Raw genomic sequence first — 10,962 nt, forward strand, 5'->3', positions numbered from 1 at the left:
CTTGGAGGGTTAGTCTTTCAGCAGAGTCTGTTTTCACATCAGTCAAATGCAGGTTCCTTCTGTATCAACAATCTGATTCCCTGATGCTTTCGTGTAAACTACATGCAACGAACTCTCTCCAGTCTGTTGGACCATTCTCTGGTGGAACAGATGTTACTGAGGAACTTGTTTTGGAGTGTTCAATAAAAACTTGCTCCACAGACGCCGTGGCAAAGTCTGTCAAGCCCTGTGCCTCCCTGCTTTCATGCCTGTGGCTGGTGGGCGGTTTCCTGTCTGGGGACCTTGCTTGGTTCCTGCCTCCAGTTCGGTGGAGCCATGGGACCAAGTTCTTACCAACAGAACAAGCAGATCTGATGAGTCTCGGTTTGGGACCAGTATCTTAAACAGCATGACTTCAAAATCATCTCTTGCTGTGGACTAGAACTGATGTCAACCCAACCTCAACCCAGCGTCCTCGGACGAGAGATCGTCAGGCTGAAAAAAGTGTGAGTCCCTGAATGGCGTCATGGAACAGGGCGCTGCTGCCCGGAGCTCTTCGTGGAACGTAGTCACAGAAGGTCGCCGCCCTCCGGGTGTTGTTTGCCGCTGGGCACCTGCTGCGGCGACATGGCCCTGTCTGACAACTGCACGCACCGAGCAGGAAGAGTTTTGTTTCTGAGGGAAACAAATGGCTGAATTGGATACTCATTTGCTTGTAATTTTCAGGCTCATTAGCAAGTCTGTAAATTACAGACACACGGAAAAGAAACTTCAGCTCCCTGGTTCAAAAACTTTAGTGTATCTGAGTTTTTTAGTTTGATTGTTTTTCATCTAACCATCTAGTCCTGCTTCTAGATTCCGAACGGTTTCCACAGGCTGGAGCGCTGGAAGAGGAGCCGGCCACGTGCAGATACAGTGCAGAAGGGCCTGCCAGGCAGAGGAAACACAGTGCGAATCTCCGAGGCACGAACGAGCGTGGGGAGTTTGAGGAACTGGAGGGAAGGCGGTGAGGTGGCAGTGCAGCGGGTGGGGGAGGGCGGCCCCGATGCAGTGGGGTGGGGGTGGGGCAGGCAGGAGCCTCATCTAGGATTTTGTCTGAATTAGTCTGAATTTCTCAGTGCAATGGGACACCTTTGGAGACATTATAAGGAAGCAAACTTGTCTGGCTTGTAAATGACAGCTCTGGCTGACTGTGTGGGCAGTGACCCCACGCAGTTGGGAGGAGGTTCTCCAGGTTAGACGGGATGCCGGCTTGGACTGGTGTGCCCATGGCAGAACAGAGATGAGCAGACTAGAGATTTTATATATATATAAATATATAAAAGGGAAGGGAGGGAGCAACACCAATGTGTGATTCTCATACATCCCCCACTGGGGACCTGGCCCAAAACCCAAGCATGTGCCCTGACTGGGAATGGAACTGGTTTGCAGCCCATGCTCAGTCCCCTGAGCCACACCAGCCAGGGCGTAGAGATATATTTCAAAGGTGGGTTCAGAGAGCCTAGTGGTGGATTGTATGTCAGAGGGAAGGAAAGAAGTTTTTGATTGGAGCAGTTGTATGGATGGTGCTGTCATGTACTGTGATGGGAGACCACTGGGTTAGAAATGGGGAAAAAAATCAAGAATTCTGTTAAGGTGAGACATGTTTCTTTTTCCCTTAAAGCAAATCAAAATGAGCAGTGTCCCAACACACCGCCAGAAGGGCCTGCCGTCCGGGCACTGGCAGCACTTTGGCAGGTGTGTTGCCACAGTGGCAGGACGTCTCTGCACTGGGTCTGAGCGCAGCACGTGAAATCCCTGCCTTCCGGGGGCCTTACTTGATCCTGAGTCCTCAGCACCAATCAGCGTTTCTCACACAGTCAGTATAATGGTGAATCTTTGGTATCAACTAATCAATTAAGGAGAATATATATAATTCTTATTGCTTGCTGATTCTATATTTGTGAATTTGCCTACTCGTGAAAATTGATTTGTAACTCCAAACCAGCACTTGCACTAAGCAGTCATTTGCAGCCCGTGTGGTGGCAAAAACTGTTTTCTTATGTGGATCTCGTACCTATTTTGTTAGAAGTACATCTAAGTATTTCACTTTGGGCAGGTGCTAATGCAGTTGGTATTGTTTTTAATTTCAAATGCCACTTGTTTATTGCTGGTAAATGGTTGACTTTTGTATTTGATGCTTGTACCCTGCAGCCCTGCTACCATCATGTATGAGCTGCAGTTTTTGAAGTTTATTTTTGTCATAGATGATCATGTCATCTATGAAGAAAGAGTTTTATTTTTTCCTTTTCTTACTGCATGAGCTGCAACTTTCAGAGTGGCGTTGAAAGGACTGGTGAGAGGGGGCACCTGTGTTTTGGCCTGACCCCAGTGGGAAGTCGCTTTCTCATCATTAAGGGCTGTTAGCTGTAGAGTGTTTTGTTTTGCAAATATTCTTTAGTTGAGGAAGCTGCACTATCCTTGGCTTACTGAGAGCTTTGTGTCTAACCCTGAATAGGTGTTGGGTTTTGTCAAGTGCTTTTTCTGCATCTGTTGATGAGATAATGTAGTTTTTCTACATTAGCCTGTTGTGATACATTGACTTACTTTATAAAAATTGATGTAAGTTTAAGGTATGCAGCATAATGACTTCACTGATTTTAGAATGTTGTTGGACCAGCCTTGCATACCTGGAATAAACGTTAAATTTTTTTTTTTTTACCACTTTCATAAAATTTATTTATTTAATGGAATTTGTCTTTTAACATTGGGTAGTAACACAGCATATTACTTTGATACATTTATATATTGTAAAGGTTGCCATTGCAGTGGTATTTATTACATTGCATAATTACAGTACAATATTATTATCCATATTCATTATACAGTGTCTTAGGCCTCTATGGCTTATTTACTACTTATTACAAGTATACGTTTAAACACCATTGATCTTATTCCCCCACCCCATACTCTGGTAACTGCCATTTTATTATTTTTTAGATTTGACTTTTTAAAATCTGACATGTAAAGTGATTCCACATAGTACTTACTGTGTCTGCTTTGCTTAGCAGAATATGCTCAAGGACCATCCATATTGTTGCAAATGGCAGGATATCTTCCTTTCTCGTGGTTAAATAAATACTGCACTGTGGACACAGACTGCATCATTTTAATGTATTCATCCCTCGGCAGGCCTGTGGTCGTTTCTGTTTCTTGGCTATTGGGAATAATGCTGCGCCAGACCTCAGAGCGCAGATACCTGGTCGGAATCCTGCTTTCTCTTCCTTTGGGTCTGTATCCCTCAGATCATATGACAAACGTATTTTTAACTTTTTGAGGAAACTCCGTATTGTTTTGCAGAATGCTTGGGCAATTTCCACTGCCAACAATGTATGAGGATTTCCAATTCACCACATCCTCGCCAGCAGTGTCTTGTTGTTTTCTCACGCCTAACAGATGTGAGGTGCGATCTCATCGTGGTTTCGTGGTTCTGAGTTGCATTTCCCTGGTGATTAGCAATTAGCATCATTTCATTTGCCTGCTGGCCATTTTGAGATCCTTTGGAAAATTGCCTATTCAGTACTCATTTTTAATTTTTTTGTTATTAAATTGTATGAGCTCTTCATACATTTAGGATATTAACCCTTTATCCAATCTCTCATTCTACAGGTTGTCTTTTCATTCTAATTATTTCTTTTTATAAAGTATTTATTTATTTATTTATAGAGTGAGGGGAAGGGAGGAAGTACTAGGGAAAGAAACACTGATGTGCAAGAGAGACGCCGATCAGTTGCTTTGTGCAAGCCTCCAACTGGGACCTGGCCCACAACCCAGGCATGTGCCCTGACTGGGAATTGAACTGGTGACCTTTTGGTTTGCAGTCCAGTACTCAATCCACTGAGCCACACTAGCCAAGGTTACATCTGCCTTCTTTTGCTTCTTGTTTGCTTGGAGTATTGTGTTCTATCCTTTCAATTTTAGTCTGTGTGTGTTTTCAGAGCTGAAATAAGTCTCCGGTACACAGCATAAGGTGGGTCTTGTCTTGTTTTTTAATCCAGCAGGCCATTCCGTGCCATTTGACGGGGGGGAGTTCAACTGTTTACACTTAGGGGAACTACTGACATGCGAGGGTTTACTACTGTCATTTTGTTTTTTGCCTTCTGGCTGTTTTGTCTCTTCACTTTTTATGTTTTCTTGTTTCTATCTTTGTAAATTGGTGGTTTGCTCAGTTTCTCTTTTTGTTTTGTGTCTGTTCCAGATTTTTGCATTGTGGTTACCACAAACGGTTATGTAAAACATCTCACAGATATTACAGTCCTTTTCCTGATGACTGTAATTTATTTTCACTGGCCTGTGAAGTCTCCCTCCTTTTATTCTTCCCTCTTTATATTTTTGACGTCACAAATGATCTTTTTATGCTGTGATTTCTTTACAAGTTCAATGCCGTTTTCGTCTACCCTTTATGCTGTAATTGTTTAGTATACTATTCTAAAAAAGAGTCTGTTTTCTGACTCTCCACTTATCACCTTAGTCTGAGTTTTGTGTTTCAACTTGAAGAGGTCCTTTCAGCGCTTCTTATGTGATAGGTCTTAGTGGCCATGAACTCCCAGGGTTTGTGTTTGCCTGAAAAAGCCTTTATTGCTCTGAAGGATAACTTTGTTGGATCAAATTTTCTTGGCTGGGAATTTTTCTTTGAATACTTCGCCTGTCTCATTCTACCCTCTCTTGGCCTGTGGAGTTTCTGTTGAGAGAGCCGCTGATAGCCTCAGGGAGACTGCTTTGTAGCTTATGGCCTTTACCTGTGATTGCTTTGTAATTTTTTCTCACTGACTTCAGATTGTTATGTGTCTTAGAGAAGGTGTTTTCTGTGTTGAGATACATAAGGTGTTCTAAATATTTAGCTTCATGGACTTGTGGATCTAGTTACTTCTCCAGGTTTGGAAAGTTCTCAGCTATTCTTCAAAGGGAGCCATGTCCTGGCTCCCTTCTCCCTCCTGGTGTATCCATTGATCTTATGTCCACTCTTCTAGTGAACTCTGAAAGTGATTGTAACATTTCTTCACTTTTAAAACCTTAGTTCTCTCTTCACTTTCGCCTGAAATATTTTTATTACTATTGTTGAGTTCACTTACAAATCTTATCTTCTCTTTTTCTAGTATTTTCTAATGCATTGTTTCTCATTAAGTTCTACAGCTCCAGAATTTGGTTCTTTTTATTTTCAGTCTCTTCAGTAAAGTATTCCTTCTGTTTGTTAATTTTATTTCTGAGGTCACTATATTACCTTTTTGAGTTTTCTTGTCGCTCACTGAATTTCTTCACAACAGCTATCCTAAATTGCTAGACTGCAATATTCTGTGTCTTTGGGTTTGGTGGCTGAAATGTTGTCATTTTCTGTGATACGGTATTATGATTTTCCATAGTGGTTGGTGAAGAGCGCCCCTGCTGCCATACTTGAAGTAGTGAATACTTTTTTTTCTATTTTTTATTATTATTTTAAAATGCATTTTATTGATTATGCCATTACAGTTGTCTATTTCCCCCCCTTCATTCCTCTCCACCCTGCTGCACACCCCTCCTCCACCATTCCCCCCCTTTAGTTTATGACCATGTGTCTCAAGGTCTTTAGATTCTAGATTTCCCCTACTATTCTTGCCCTCCCCCTATCTATTTTCTACCTTCCGCCTATGCTACTTTTTTCTGTACCTTTCCCCCCTTCTCCTTCTCCCACTCCCCTGTTGCTAACCCTGTATGTGATCTTCATTTCTATGGTTCCATTTCTGATCTAGCTGTCCTCTTAGTTTGCTTTTGTTTTAGGTGTGGTGGTTAATAACTGTGAATTTGCTGTCCTTTCACTGTTCTTCTTTTTTATCTTCTTTTTCTTAGATAAGTCCCTTTAACATTTTATATAATAATGGCTTGGTGATGATGAACTCCTTGAATTTGATCATATCTGAGAAGCACTTTATCTGTCCTTCCATTCTAAATGAAAACTTTGCTGGATAGAGCAATCTTGGATATAGGTCTTTGGATTTCATGACTTGGAATACTTCTTTCCAGCCCCTTCTTGCCTGCAAGGTCTCTTTTGAGAAATCAGCTGACAGTCTGATGGGGACTCCTTTTTAGGTGACTGTCCCCTTATCTCTTACTGCTTGTAGGATTCTCTCCTCCATTTTAATCTTGGCTAATGTAATTATGATGTGCCTTGGTGTGTTCCTCCTTGGGTCCAACTTCTTTGGGACTCTGAGCTTCCTGGACTTCCTGGAAGTCTATTTCCTTTGCCAGAATGGAGAAGTTCTCTTTTATTATTTGTTCAAATAAGTTTTCCACTTGCTGTTTTTCTTCCCCTTCTTGTACCCCTATAATTTGGATGTTGGAGCATTTAAAGATGTCCTGGAGGTTCCTAAGCCTCTCCTCATTTTTTTGAATTCTTGTTTCTTCATCCTTTTCTGTTTGGTCATTGTTTTCTTCCTTCTGGTCCACTCCTTTGATTTGAGTCCCAGTTTCCTTTCCATTACTATTGGTTTCCTGTGTGTTTCACTTCAATTAGTTTAGCCTTCATATGTTCCTCTAATTTGTGACTAAAATCAACCAGTTCTGTGAGCATCCTGATCACCAGTGTTTTGAACTGTGCCTCTGATAAGTTGGCGATTTCTTGTTTGCTTAGATTTATGGGCTCTGGGGCTCTGAGTTCTTGAGCCGTAATGTTTTGATCTGTTTGTGCCTGTTACTATGAGTGGAGCCTTAGATGTTCACCAGAGCGGGGCCACCCAGGTCGCTGGTTTGTGATGCTTTATGTGGGGGTGGGGTCAAAGAGGGGCAGTGGCAGTCCCCCCTGCTACTTCCCGCTACTGGAGCCTGCGTGGTCTGTCTCATTGTTCGTTACTTTGCTGGCTTATCTGCATGCGAATGTGTGACCGTGGTCAGCCTGCCGCCTTGCACCTTCACTGGGTCTGCCTGTTGCTAATCCCACATTTGGAATCCGCCCTTGGCTGCCTGGATCGGGGGATCTTTTTGCCTGACTTGCTCTGCTGCTGGCTCCGCCCCTCTTACTGGTCTGGCTAAGTGTTTCATTGTTGTTGGACTCCCGTATTGTTCAATTTTCTGTGGTTTGGCTGCATTTTTTGTTGCTAAAATTTTGTTGTTTTTAGACTTGGTTGTACGAGAAGGCACAGTGTTTCCACCTATACCTCCTTCTTGGTGGAAGTCCTGAATATTTTTCTTTAGTTATGACTTTGCTTAACTTTCACTCACAGCTGAACAGGTTGGTAATTATGAGCCTTTCTTTTGTTTTCCAGAAAATGGCCCTATGGCTCAAGTTTTTGGTTTCTATCACCAGAGCTGACTCATCATTAAGGTTTGAGAGTGTTTGAAAACAAAACAAAAAAACAAATAACAACCTTGGTTGGTGTGGCTCAGTGGATTGTGTACTGGCCTGTGAACCAAATGGTTGCTGGTTCAATTCCCAGTTAGGATACATGCCTGGTCCCCAGGTCAGGTACCCAGTTGGGGGTGTGTGAGAGGCAATCACACATTGATGTTTCTCTCTCTTTCCCTCCACCCTTCCCCTCCATCTAAAAATAAATCAATAGAATCTTTAAAAAATGGTGCAGAGAGGAAAAGGGCAAGTAAAGGGAGGTAAGTGCCTGGCCTTTGGGTGGGTCCATGGCCCAATAAGTGGACCCCTTGGTACAGAGGGTGTGGCCTCAAAAGTCCACAGACACACCTCTTGCCAGAATCCCAGGGCAGATGGTAGGAAACGTGTTCCTTCAATTCTGTTTCTTTTCTCTTTCCCTCCCCCCAAATGACTGTGATCTCTCCTCAGAGACAGCAACAGGTTTCTCCAGCTGCATCACACTTGGCCAGGTAAGACTCCCCCTTCACCCTCTACCACCGTCAAAGGTCATGTTAGCTGGTAGCTACCACTTTCGTTGGTCCTCAGCCTCCTCCCTGGTCCAATCTACCCACTTTTGGGTGCACGGGTGGATAGATCTCCAATTAGTTATAAAACAGGGGAGGAAACAAAGAGATGATTCATACCACCATGATGCTGATGTCACTCTTCATTTGCTGAAATTTTATTGAGAATTTTTACATCTATGTCCCTGAGAGATATTGGTTTTATTGTTATAATGTCTATAATTTAATTGTGTAGTATTGGTATTAGGGTAATGCTGAGCTCATAGAATTAGTTAGGAAGTATTCCCCTTGAATCTACCCTCTGTAAAAAGATTATAGAGAACCAGTATACTTTTTCCTTAAATGTTTATTAGAATTCACCAGTGAACCTATATGGGCCTGCTGCTGTCTGTTATGGAAGGTTATTAATGATTAATTCAATCTGATAAGTCTATTCAGTTATCTTTTTCTTTTTGTTTGAATTTTGGCACATCTTTCAATGAATTGGTCCATTTCATCTAGGTTATCAAATCTGTAAGCATAGAGTTGTTCCTAAACTTTATTACCTTTTTAATGTCCTTGGAATCTGTAGGGATGTCTCTTCTTTCATTTCTGATATTTGTGTTCTTAATTAGCTTGGTTAGAGGCTTACATTTTATTGATCTTTACAAAGAACAAAATTTTGATTTCATTTTTTCTACTGATTTTGTTTTCAATTTCATTGATTTCTGCTGTAATTGTTTTTCTTCTGCTTATATTAGATTTAATATGCTCTTCTTTTTTCTAGATTCCTAAGGTAGAAACTTAATTTATTTTTTCGATCTTTCTTTTTTTCTAATTTGCACTCAATGTTTTACATTTCCTTCTCAGCAATGCTTTTGCTATATCACACCAGTAAGTTGTGGTTTCCCTTTCACTTAATGAAAAATACTTTAAAATTTCTCTTGAGATTTCTTTGTTGACCTGTTTGTTACTTAGAAGTGTTGTTCAATCTCCATGTATTAGGATTTTTTAGTTCTTGATTTCTAGTTTAATTCCATTGTGGTCAAAGAGCAAAGTATGATTTCTATTCTTTTCAATCTGTTGAGTTGTGTTTCACAGCCCAGAATGTGGTTAGGCAGTTTTGATGACTGTTCCAGTGTAGCTTGAGAAGAACGCATATTCTGCCGCAGTTGAATGAAACAGCCTATAGATGTCCATTATATTCAGTTGATTGATGGTGATTAGTTCAACAATTATATCTTTACTGATTTTTGGCATGTAGAATCTGTTCACTTCTTACAGGGTTGTCGAAAGCTGGTAAGAGGAGTCCCGGCCAAGATGGAGGTGTAGATAAAAACCCTTTGCTTCTTTGCACAACCAAAATGAGGATAACAACCAATCTGAAAACAGTAAACCACCAGAAGTGCCAGAAAATCAAACTGTGTGGAAGTTGGACAACCAAGGAATTAAAGAAACAGTCAACCAGACCAGTAAGATGGGTGGGTAGAAGGAGAGAACCCATGGAGAGGCAGTGGACCACGTGGGAGGGGCTGGCTGAATGGGAAACTGAGACCCAGAGCTGACTGTGGCCTAGGATGAGGGTCGCTGTGGTGGGAGAAACTCACAGTCTCACACGAGAGTTTGTTGGAAAGTGCACTAGAGACCAGCAGGCAAGCCGCACTGTTCCCTCTCTGGCCCCTCCCCCACAGACAGCACAACCACAGCACAGCAGGAAGGGTAGCCCTGCCCTGGTGAATGCCTGAGGCCCTTCCCCCTTATAACTTATCAGCTGTGCTAAGACAAAGAAATATGTCCCAAATGAAAGAACAGAGCAAAACCGCAGAAAGAGAGCTAAGTGAGGAGGAGACAGCCAAGCTACATCTGATGGAGAGTTCAAAACCCTGGTCAATCAAAATGCTCACAGAACTGACTGAGCTTGGTTGCAAAATGAAAGAACAAATGAAAGATACCCAAAGTGAAAGGAAGCAAAATATTCAGGGAACCAACAGTGACAAGAAGGAAACCAGGACTTAATAAATTGGAACAGAAGAAATAAACATCCAACCAGAACAGAATGAAGAAATAAGAATTCAAAAAAAATGAAGAGAGGCTGAGGATTCTCTGGGACAACTTTATAAATGTTCCAATATCTGAATTATAGGGGTGCCAGAAGGAGAAGAACAAGAGCAAGACATTGAAAACTTATTTGAACAAATAATGAAGGAAAACTTCCCCAATCTGGCAAAGGAAATAGACTTCCATGAAGTCCAGGAAGCCCAGAGAGTCCCAAAGAAGTTGAACCCAAAGAGGAACACACCAAGGCACATCATCATTAAGTTACCCAAGATTAAAGACAAAGAAAATCCTAAAAGTAGCATGAGGAAAGGAAACAATTACCTATAAAGTAGTGCCCATAAGATTACCAGCTGATTTCTCAAAAGAAACCTTACAGGCAAGAAGGGGCTAGGAAGAAGTATTTGAAGTCATGAAAGGCAAGGGACTACATCTAAGTAAGATTATTCTGTCCAGCAAAGCTCTCATTTAGAATGGAAGGGCAGATAAAGTGCTTCCCAGATAAGGTCAACTTCAAGGAGTTTGTCATCACCAAGCCCTTATAGAAATGTTTTTTTTTTTTTTTTTTTTTTTTTTTTAATTATTTTTTTTATTTAGTTACTTTTCAAGTACATTTTTTTCCCTCCCCCCCCCCGCCCCCCCCCCACCCCCCACCCCCAGTCCTCAACTCTGTGTCTTTCATACTTGTTCCTCTATATGAAATGTTAAAGGGACTTATCTAACAAACTGAAGATCAAAAACTATGAACAGTAAAATGACAAACTCATAACTGTCAACAACTGAACCTAAAAAGAAAAACAAACTAAGCAAACAACTAGAACAAGAACAGAATCAGAGAAATGGAGATCACATGGAGGGTTTTCAATGGGATGGGTGAGGGGAGGAAAAGGTACAGAGAATAAGAAGCATAATTGGTAGGCATAAAATAGATGGGGAGAGGTTAAGAATGGTATAGGAAACAGAATTCAAAGAACTTATATGTACAACACATGCGCATGAACTAAGGAGGGGGAATAAACGGGAAAATTGGGAAAAGTGTAACAGAATAATCAA

Source organism: Artibeus jamaicensis, unplaced genomic scaffold, assembly GCF_021234435.1.
Source record: "Artibeus jamaicensis isolate MK-2021 breed Jamaican fruit bat unplaced genomic scaffold, CSHL_Jam_final scaffold_474, whole genome shotgun sequence".
In the NCBI taxonomy this organism is placed as follows: domain Eukaryota; kingdom Metazoa; phylum Chordata; class Mammalia; order Chiroptera; family Phyllostomidae; genus Artibeus; species Artibeus jamaicensis.